Source organism: Bidens hawaiensis, unplaced genomic scaffold, assembly GCF_021521415.1.
Source record: "Bidens hawaiensis isolate Kalapana, Puna unplaced genomic scaffold, B.hawaiensis_p1.1 tig00073904_1, whole genome shotgun sequence".
Taxonomy (NCBI): domain Eukaryota; kingdom Viridiplantae; phylum Streptophyta; class Magnoliopsida; order Asterales; family Asteraceae; genus Bidens; species Bidens hawaiensis.
Window position 1 is genome coordinate 1 of NW_027502842.1, and position 12,070 is coordinate 12,070.

A 12,070-nucleotide genomic window follows, 5' to 3' on the forward strand; every position below is an offset into this window, starting at 1 on the left:
CTTGAACTTCGTTACGGGCGCGTTCGGCTTCACTCTTGTTGAGGTTGGCAAGCAACACTTCTTTAGCCGCAGCCTCTTCGACGCCCTTTAGCTTACGCTCAGCATGGTCAAGCACCCCCCTCTGGTCCAAGATCTCCTGGAGCTTTTTGGCGTCTTCCATCGCCAAGGCATCATGAGCCTGCTGGAGAGCCTCTAATTTGGCTTTAAGCTCTTCATTCTCCACGCGTAGAGGCTCAGCAACAGCTTCAGCCTTGGTGGCCCTCTCGGTTGCGTTCCTTGCAGTTTCCTTAGCCAGCCGAAGCTGTTCATTAACAGCTTGGGCAGCCTTGGAACTTCAACCTCGAGGGCCTTGAAGGCCTTCTCCTTCTCCGCAGCCACTGCGGTAAGTCTTTGGTTCTCCTCCCGGACAGCCCGCGCCTGAGCTACTTCTTTAACGCGAGCTGCTTTTAACTTGTCGTTTTCACGACAAAGCAGCTCGACGCGCGGCTGCATCCGGGCCAGGAGAACCCGAAGCTCATTGGTTAGCCTACCCTTCTAGTAGCTAGCCATGGCTTCCCCCAACGCACCACTGGGAGCAGTGTGACGAGCCCATTCCACGCACTCCACAGGGGTGCGAAGGGTTGTTCCTCGGCGAATGTTCCATCGTGGAACATACACTTCATTGGAATCCGACACTGCAAAAAACATAAAGCAGTTAGGAAAATATGATAAAAAAATATATATATAAAAAATGGGCCAAAAGAACCCTACGCACCTGTAGGGTCAATAATAGGCCGATAGCCGCCAAACCCATCACCTGAACCCAAGGGAAATCCATCCAAGAGGTCAGGCAGATGGGAAGGTGGCAGAGATTGGCGAGAAGCCCCATGCGTACCTGATGGATCGGCCGTCGTTGCCGATGACGGGGGCATGGTAGCAGCCGTCGCGGTCGCCGCCGCGGAATCCGCAGCAATAGTAACCGCCGGCTCGGTGAAAGATGCTGTAAAAATCGCACTCACAGCCGGCGGGTGACGTCATCTCAGCTGGAACAGTCGGCTCAAAGGAGTGAGCAACTGAACCAGCGGAAGCAGGCGCAGGCGCCTGGGTCGTCGCCTCAGGTAGTGTGACCAAGCCTACCGTCATTGGCGGAGAGGTACTCCTATGCGCTCCACCCTGGAATGCGTCAACATCCACGCCTGCGTAAAGAAGATAAGTGTTAACGATATTAAACTATGAAGTTAAAAGATAAAGGAAGTTTGTACTTACGGGTTTTCTTGAGCCTAAAGGTACGGAGAGGCGGGGACGAACCCGATGGAGCCGGCCTCTTTGCGCCGGTTACCGTCGTCTTCTTGAGCTCTCCGGAGGTGACAATCACAGCCTCCGGACCGGTGGTCTTATCACCACCGGGATTCCCCGCCACCCCTTCGCTCTCGGTCTCCGAATCAGACCGAGGCGCCGGATCGGCAGTGGAGGCCACCTTCTCCTTTCCCTTCCCGCCGGCAGCCTTCTTCTTCCGCACCAACGGAGGACCATCTGCGGATTCCTCATCAGAACATACGATTAGAGGAATTCCAGCAGAGGTTTCAACATTGAGGGGTCGAGGGTTGAATAGCGCCTTACCTGGCCGCCTGGCGCTCAGGATCTCGTGGCCTAGCGGGTAGACCTCCACGAACCGATCCGCAGTTTGTTCTAGGATGGGCAACTCGTTCTCGTCTAGAGCGCGAGTACCCATCCGAGCGGGACCGTCAGCCTCCCGCGGGTTTAGGAGCGACTGCAAGTCGTTCCCCTCTGAAATAAACAGGAAAAAAGTTAGAAGAAATTCAGAATCAACAAAAAGAAACAAAGCTTACCGTAAGGAACAGAGTTCGAACCGTATTCGAGGACGATTGGGATCTTTTGCGCATCAGCAGCCTTCCACACTCGGCTCATCCCCAGCATCACCATCCCGGACTCCGCAAACCGGTAAACCGGAGATTGGACCCGGGAAATCTTCAAAAACCATTCCGCCTCCTCGTAGTTGGAGGCGTGAAGACTAGGAAGTGCTTGCCCATTTTTGAACTTCATGGCAAGGGGGATGGCACGGGCGGAGATGAAGAAGAACTCCCGCTTCCACGCGCGAAGACTGCGCTCGGTTGCGCAAATCTTCAAACCCTTAATCCGGGTTATCAACGTATACCACCCCTGGATGCACCTCCAAGTGTAGAAGGTCATCAGGCGGTCAACATAGGGCTCAATGCCCAGAATCCGGCACACCCACTCGAAGTGCCGAATCTTGGCAATCGCCATAGGGTGCAACTCGGTCAGATGAACACCGTGCCTCTCAAGGACACGGTAAACAAACTTTGTCAATGGGAACCTAAGATTCCCATAAACAAAGAATGCAGCATATACCCCGATCTTGCCTCTTGGGGCATCGTACACAGTCTGATGGGGTTCAGGAAACTCAGGCTCGAGAGACTCGAGCAAGAACTTCCTGACGACGTACTGGTACAGATCGCCAGGCAGAGCACACTGGCACTCGCCAGCAGTACTCTTGTCATCGGCTGTAGATTCAAGATCACGAGACGACATCTTGCAAAGGAAAGAAGAAAGCGATTTCGAGAGAATGCTTGCCTGAAAAGGGGAGTATTCGCCGGAAATCGCTTAAAAGATGAAGAGAAGAGTGAAAGTGTGGATTACAAAGAACCCTCTCCCCCTTTATATACTAATCGCAATTAATGCGATGCATTTAATGCGGAAGAGAGAGAAATCGAAGGTGCAATGAAACTATGACACGTGGCAAAAAGCAAGCTGGCAACAGCTGTTGACAGGACGCGTACCATTAATTTTGCGGCCACGCGCCCGAAAAATCGCGCCCACAGCGCCTGAAAAAGCGTCTGGAATGACCATGTTCTGTCACGTCACCATAACTTCCTGCACGTCCTGACACAGTCAGAAGAAACCGTCGCACGACGTTTCAGAGGTTTGGACTGTTCTTATCCTTTCACCAACCTTTCGAATTTCAAAATTCAAAATTCAAAAAAGATTAAAAAGTAAGCGGGAAAATACCCCTTACCTTGGCAAACAAGTAACCGTAAGACGGATGCGGGTACAGTGTTAAGGCAAAACCCTTCACATACCTAGCACCCGCAGGGAATTGAAGCCAAGAAAACCTTGGCAAACAAGTAACCGTAAGACGGATGCGGGTACAGTGTTAAGGCAAAACCCTTCACATACCTAGCACCCGCAGGGAATTGAAGCCAAGAAAACCTTGGCAAACAAGTAACCGTAAGACGGATGCGGGTACAGTGTTAAGGCAAAACCCTTCACATACCTAGCACCCGCAGGGAATTGAAGCCAAGAAAACCTTGGCAAACAAGTAACCGTAAGACGGATGCGGGTAAAGTGTTAAGGCAAAACCCTTCACATACCTAGCACCCGCAGGGAATTGAAGCCAAGAAAACCTTGGCAAACAAGTAACCGTAAGACGGATGCGGGTACAGTGTTAAGGCAAAACCCTTCACATACCTAGCACCCGCAGGGAATTGAAGCCAAGTATACCTCGGCAACCAAGTAACTATAAGACGGGTGCGGGTACAGTGTTTAGGCAAAACCCTTCACATACCTAGCACCCGCAGGGAATTGACGCCAGGAATACCTTGGAAGTAAAGTAACCGTAAGACGAGCGCGGGTACAGTGTTAAGGCAAAACCCTTCACATACCTAGCGCTCCGCTGGGAATTGAAACCAAGAAGGATCTTCTGGGCAATGCTCGCGGAAACGGAAATAACATCCCCGCATAGCGGGAACGTCGAGAACTACGTTGTTTGAAGCTCCAGGATGGAATTAGTGGTTTTAACATAATTGATCACTATGTTCAAAACTACCAAAACCTAATGGAGAATCCACACAAGTGGGACTCAACGCTCCTGACTTGCGAGGAGGTTACAAACCTACCGCATCATACCCAAAGATCAAGCAGGAAACTCGGGAATTTCTGCAAGTGACAAGGACTTCCGCGGGAAGAATCCCCATGGAAAACCTTAAAAAAACCCTTTTCAAAACCCTTTGCTTAAGTCCAAAAAGTTCACCTCACTTTATTAAACACTCATGAGAAGAACATTGGACTGGGGGGACTTGAAGAGGTAGGTCCCAGCAGAGCCCAGTTGTACCCGCAAGACTCACCTTGAAGAGAGACGTTCTGCGCAGAAACCAACTGGATCCGCATGACCCACCATGCTCAGAGACATGACGTCCTTACGCGCAGTACACAAGCTGTTCCCGCAGGAAATGCCTCCCAATGGTGAAGGACTCCGCCTGTTCCCGCAGCTTCGGATACAAGCCATCAGGGAAGGGCCACCCGCGCAGCATGGCTACACGCACAAGGCACTTAGCTCTCAATCACTCAGTGTCACCTGAAGGAATGAGCAAAGCCAGGAACAATCCCGCACAAGGGCGGGAGGGGGAATACTCCCGCCCAAATAAGCCAGTCGGTACGATACGGGAAGATCTTCTATACTGTACCTGACGAGGTATGGGCAAAAGATCTGACTAAAGATACGACAGCTTATTGACAACAGTATGGCGAGCAGCATGCTCCTGCACTGTATGTCACTATTAGCCGCTGCCTACTCACCAACTCCTGTCATACCACGTGCGTAGCCGGCAGTTGGTGGAAAAGGAATAGTATACAGCAGGCCTGGTCACTATCAGCCGCTGCCTACCCACCAACTACCAGCAGGGCACGTGCGTAGGCTACTGTTGGTTGAACAGGAATACTATTGCAGCCGGCCACACCTCCTTGAAAACCTACCTTCGGCTATAAATACCACAAATGGTATGACCATCTCATCTTATCATATCTTACCATATTATCATCATATTATACCTGATATCTGCTCTAGCAATCTCTTAATATACATTTATATTTAAAGAGCAATCTAGTCTGATTCTCACGCCGGAGGGTGGTCACAAGGAGGAACCCCCCCCCCTTCTCAGTGACAAGCTCACGGTGTCTGTTTTGCAGGTTATCAGAAGAACCATCTTCTCCGGGTCTAACCCCTCGTGGGAAACATCTATCTAACCCCCAGGTTACTCGTAATCTGCCCGGGGTCCGGTTAGTGTTTCTTCACGTTGTTTTATAAAATTATAATGAAGCTCAAGATATCAACCATTCTATACGAAAGTAGCCACTAGTTAGATCAGTCTCAATTTGTAGGACTCCGGCTTTTAAGCACTACACGAAAATAGTACTCCCCCCCCCCCCAAATAAAAAAAACCACCATTTATAGGACCCCCGACTTTTGAGCATTAGTTGAAGTCGAAAAGAGTAACCCCCCCCCCCCCTCTTTCTTTTGGGCTACCTTTGGAGTATTTTATTTCCAAGCATTCAACCACTCATTAATGTAGGGATAAAGCCAAATGGTACCTGGATCGAGCTTATCCCTACATCAATCCATAAGTAGTTCACAGTAAAAAGAAATTATCAGTTTAAAATGCATTTGCTTCTGTTTAAAATGCATTTGCTTCATTGAAATTAAATGAAATTGAAATATGAATTTTATCAGTTACATGTTTGGCTTTCATAATCCATTAGAATTAGTATTTGAATTCAAGGGCAAGATGCTTTGTTGGAGAATGGAGAGAGTTAAAACTGATTCTTCAAATAAGCTATTACAAGTTTTGAAAGACATCAAGTAAGAAATTAAACAAAGCAACTATAATCTCTCACTCACACACCATCTCTTTTGTCGTCGTTACTACCAACTTCATCTTCGTTGCTTCCCCACCATCAACGTTATCAGCAGTTACCACCACTGTTGTTGCCATCGACAATGTCACCAGAACACTCAAACATCTTGTAAATGACACAAAAATGTCATGTCAACTAAATACATTACAAATTCCATTTCCTTTTACACGTTTTAATTCCTTTGTCTATTCCATATCTATATAATTTAAATTTTAGTTCCTTTAAAACAATTACATGGACGGCTCGCAATAAAAAGTTAGAAATCACAAAACTCTTATGATGAACCAAATAGTTAAAAAGAAACACTCCATTATGAGAAATATATATGCCCATCATTAGAACTCCACTCACATCCCCATGATGAGATCTCATGATGAAATATATATGCATACCTTCACGACTAACACAAACCTGCCTCCTTTTTCAAATGAACACCAACAGAATCCACCTCTCAACAAATGGACGAAACGCCGCAATAACTCTAGCTTATTTCAATGCAACCGCGTAGCCGTTTAAGTATGTTGAATACCAACACAAACTCTTTTACTTATTATCCAGAAATCCATATAAAGCTTAAACCTCAGCCATGGGTGGAGAGTCTAATGTTTTTGTGTATGTTTTGTAAGAGATATTAAGAAATAAGCTTAATAAGGGCCTAAAACCCATCACGTTCCTCGATTAATATGAAAAGCCCTACAACCACTATAGTATACACTATTTGATATCATCATTAATTCATTGTCATTTTATTTTAACTTGAGGGAAATCTAATTTATAAGATAACTATTATACATGTATACAAGTCGAGCATGAGTTACGAGTGGAGCTCAAGATCTTTTATGTATAAACGAATCAAATTCTAGCTCTCTTAAGTTACACAAATCAAGTTTGTGCTTCCTTACATTAAATGATACGATCCCAAACTCAACTCCACATGTTTACACTTTACACCACCACACAAATACCATAAGTTAATACCATTGCATACCAAACGTTAATATTATAGCTAAAAAATAGTTGTTACATATCTTTTGCTAAAATTATTATAATTACATGTAGAAGGCTATGGCTATGTGTTACGATTTTTGAAAGGTAATTCAAAAGTGCTGTCATGTAAGGAGTATGTGTTCTACCTTCCACACTACTATGTGTAGTGGAGGGGCTACAAATTGGGGCGTTTTGCGTCGTGTGGCGCCCAGTCAGCAATGAGTAAGAATTTGTTTTTAGGGTGTAATGGTGAAAGGGCTACAAACTGAACCCACAATATAATATAATATAATAATAATATATATATAAATATGTATATATGTATATATCCCCCCTCTCTCAATTACAATAAAATAATAATAAAAAAACACTTTTCGCCCTCACAAACAACACAAGCAGGCGACAATAACTTGGCGCCCCCCTCACAATTTGCCCCACATTTCGCCCAGGGGGCGGTGTTGTAGCCCCTTTTAGCCCAAATTCGCCCACTACATATAGCCTTAACATGCATCCCGTTATTTGAATGTGATAGGGCGAATAATAATTAAAAAGAAAAGACAATGATGGATTGTTATACTAATTAATAGTTTAAATAAATAATAAAAAATAATCGAGCCCCCCCCCCCCCCCCCCCGCCGCGGTTGCTACCACCACATCCGAGCTTCAAGCCCCCTCTCACATCCAAGGAAGGTGGTGGTCCTATGGCCGTTGTCATGCATAATATGACATCACGCCCTATCATGCGTCATAGTACATAGCTGAAGTTGTTATATAAAATATTTTTCCTAAGTGGTCAACTTTTTTTTTCGATGTGATGCATGACGTCCAGCTAGGATAAACTTCCAGGCAATCCAAAGTGCACACTATACATAAAATATATTAATTTGACAAAATAATTATTTTAGGTCTAGTTCCAATAATGTAATGAACCTAACTAATACCGACCAAATTCGCGTGACTCACAGCCCAACTCCCATGTTATACCGATCGGTTAGTTCAAGTACCGAAACAAACCTGATAGATATCGGTTGAATGCACACGGACTCGCTGGCCGCAACGTCTAGGTTTTACTGACCGGATTAGTGTTGCTTTAAATATGTTATTTCTTCTATCATAAGTTATACGAGTGTCACTACTATTTGGGCGTAAACTCATTTATTTTTTTGGGTTTAAGTATGATTCTTTTTCTATATATTTATTTTACATATGTAATTTAGTGAGATTATTTTTTAGGTTTAGTTTTAATACCGTAACAAACCTAACGATACCAGTTGAATTCATGCCTGCACATCACGCCACGCCCAAGTTTTACCGAGCAAATAAATGTCGTTTTAACCATGTTATTTTTTCTATATCATAAGCTACACGAGTACCGCTACTATTCTTGACATTTACTAATTATTTTTTTGGGTTTAGTGTTGATACCATAATGAACCTAAACGATACTGACCAAATTCGTGTCGCTTTGATCGTAATATACACGTGTGTTGATACTGTTTTTGGGCGTTTACATGTTTATTTATTTAGTGACAGTGTCATAACAAAATTAACCGATTCTAATCGAATTCAAGTCACTCCACTGTCACAACAAAGATGCAACATTTAATACGTAGGAATAGAGATAAAATGTAATGACTCATTGTGAGGGAATGGGAAAAAAATGTGATTGTCTTATCAAATGAAGAAAATGACCTATTACCTATTACATTCAATTCCCTCTAAAACACCTTAATTTCATTCTATCTATTCCCATGTTTTTTTTCTCATTTTATTCCTTCTTACACACTACATTATCTCCACTTACCCTCCCACCACCATCACTGCCGTCGCCACCCACCACCAACCACCACCATCGCTGGTTGTCGCCGTCGTTACCGCGACCAACCATAGCCATCAGCGCCATCCGCCCACCACCACCATCAACCATCGCTCCTGCCTCTCACCGCCACCACTCATCGCTTACCACCATCGTCGCCTGCCACCTCCATCGTTACCACACCACCCACCTCTAATCATTGTTAACTCATGGCAGCCACCACCACGACGACCACCTACCTCCCACCACCGCCATTCACTATCATTTTAATTTTATTTCTTTTATTTTCTTTCATGTCTATCAAACGCAAAATAATGATTTATTCCATTCTCATGTGATAACCAAACATATCATTGAAGTTTGTCCATTCTATTACCACATTTATTTCATTTTTTCATGCATTCCATTACTTCATACCCATTAACCAATGAGCAATTACATAACCTTTTTTAGGCTGAGGGGTGTGGGGCGCTAACCGGGGCGCTAGAGCCCCTCCGCTCGCGCCCCGGGGCGCTAACCCCACACCACCTGGGCGCGAGCAGGGGCGCGAGCGCGAAAATCCAGGCAGGCGTGAGGCTGGTCGCGGGAGAAGAGAGATAAAAGGTGTCTTGGAGTTCGAAAAAGAGCCGTTGAGCTCTTATAAAATTAAAAAAAATATATTATTGGCTGGAGCCCCTCCACACCAGGGCCAGGGGCTCCAACGGAGGCTCCAACACCCCCCTTATCCAGTTTCTCTCTCTGCCACACGTCATAATATTATTGGCTGGAGCCCCCACTAGAGCCCCCATTAGAGCCCCCACACCCCTCAGCCTTAGGCTGAGGGGTGTGGGGGGCGCGAGAGGGGGCGTGAGTGGGGGCGCCAGCCAATAATATTGTGACGTGTGGCAGAGAGAGAAACTTGATAAGATGGGTGTTGGTAGTGGTGATAGCGCCCCGGGCCATGGTGTGGAGGGGCGCGAGAGGGGGCGCGAGCGGTTTATTTTTTTATTTTTTTATAAATGTATTAAAAAAACGTATTATTAAAAAAACAAGAAATTATTTAAAAAAACACACATTAATTAAAAAAACACATTAATATATAAAAAAAAATTAAAGTACTAAAGAAAAACATTATTCTTATTATTCGGCTTCGTCTTCTTCGATCAACCTCTTCCGGATACGTTCCTTTTGTTTTTCCATCAGCATTTGGTCGACCGGATTTAGGTGGCTGAAGTCTCTTGCAAGGAAGTCCAAATCTCTCATTCTTTTTTTTTCCTTTTTGTCAATAGAGACCACCTCCATGGTTTTGTTGAATTTATTGAGGGATTCAACAAGATCGTTGATGTTTACGGCTTCCCCCTCAGCCGGTTTTTTCCCCCTGGCGTCCCTTCCCAATGGCCGCCTCCTCGGCGGTGAAGACGTTTCCTCCCCCGCAACGTTTAGGTCGAATCCAACCCGGCAATCCGACCCGGCGGAAGTGCTGTACGCTCCAAACGAACTAGTTTTAGTCCGTTTCGGCCCTACTTCCGCATCAAGGTCCGGCGCCACCAGCTCAACCCACTTGGAACACCTTCTCAACCTCTCCCACACCTTTACATCGTCCCACGTCTTCACCGTCCCATACCTCCGCAGGCACTCCTGCCTCCACTCTTCGACAGTGAAATTATAAACCGCCAAATCGTCACTGCCACTTGGTCTCATACGACCGGCGTTCCTGTTGAACAGATTAGTAAACAAGCCGACAAATTTTCTGATTTCGGTCCACCGACCCGAAATCATATCGGTGTTCCGCTCTGTACTCCCAACGAGCGAATAGAACGTCTCCCTAACCTTTGTCCAAAAGACCTTGCTCTTTTGGTAGTCGGCTGCAAAATGCATAAATAAATTTGTAAGTCATTTAACTTTTTTATTTAACTTTTTTATTAAAAATCATTTTTAAAAACGTTAAAACAATTACCGCAACGCCGATCCTCAGAAGTGACTATCCAAGCCCGACACAGGGCTTCCTTCTCATCCGATGACCACGGAGTGATTTTCCGTTTCGTCCTTCCGGTCGAAGCCGAACCCGACCCGTCCGTTGCAATTTGTTTTTTCCGGTGGACGCGTCTTCTTTGTCCCGCAGCTTCACCTTCTGGTTCTTGTGTCTCCGGAACTACAAAGTTAGGAGACGGTTGTATGTTGGATGGTTGAAAGCCGGATGGTTGTTGCGACCCCGAATAAAACATCGCTTGGTCCGGTGCCGACCATAAATCGTCGTAACTGTAATCTGATTCTAGGTTTGGGTACCAATTTCCAGCCATGTTTTAAAAAAAAGGTTTGGAAGATGGGGTGATTTTGGGTTTTGGGTGTGGTATGTGATATTGGTGTTGGTTTGGGTTTGATATAGGTTGAATAGAGAGAAAAATCGTGTTTGATTTTGTGTTGATATTGGTATGTTATTATATAGAGTAGGAAAAATTTTTTTTTTAATAAAAAACAAGCCCAACGGCTCTTTTCACGCATTCCCAGACCTCCTTCACGCTCCCCCCAGCCGCTAGCCCACCTGCGCCTGCCTCTTTTTCCGCGCTCGCGCCCCTTTCGCGCCCCTCTCGCGCCTCGGTGGTGTGGTCCTCGCGCCCCGGGGCGCGACCGCCTCGCCACTTGCGCCCTTTCTCGCGCTCCGCACCCCTCAGCCTTAGATGGCAAGAAGTTTAGTGTTTCACACTTTTTACTATTGACTGATGTTGACTTTTTAGTTAATTCTTTTTTTCAATAATAGCCACTTATTGTTCTTTTGAATGAAAACAGAGTAAGGTTGAAAATGTTGAGTTGTGACGAGACGTGTCAAGTGTATTTTTATATTATTTTAACATTGTTTCTTCTTTTGAATGAAAAGAAAAATTATAACATTATCTGGATTTAAATTTTATTTTACACATGCGAACATACATTTTCAGATTTTCTACTCTACATTTACCTTATTCTAAAACTACAAAATCTAGTTTTTGATTGTAAAGAATTAATATTCAGATTTTCTACTCTACATTGTAAGAATTAATATTTTAATTGTAAAGTAAATCACTATACCATTTTAATGTCACTTTTAGGCCATTTGTTAAACCTGTAAGGAAGGCCAAGCGGGATGCCAATTTGAGCAATTGTTGTGACGAGTGTGGTGTAGATGCCACTCATCGTGTGACCCCAAGAAGAAAATGGAGATCCATCGGGGATGGAGGCAAGGCCAAAACCCCACGTCGGTGTTTTACGGTGGAGCAAGGAACACAATAGGTATCACATATGATCTTAACGTGATATTTTCAGACAAGCATTATATTAAAAAAAAAGTTTAGTGATGTGAAATATTATGTAAGAAATTTGACATATATCACCATGACAACTAAGCATTCAATCTCAACTAAAACAACTCAAAACCCATGCATACCATGAAAAACTTTTTTAACATGTGTAATGCGTAGTGTACTTAAAAATATTGATCCGAAGTCATATGTATGTACACACGGAAAATGAATAATACGTTTGACATGTCACACATACTAGTAGTAGAATGAGTAGATAGAGAAAAAAACATCACTGTTGTTT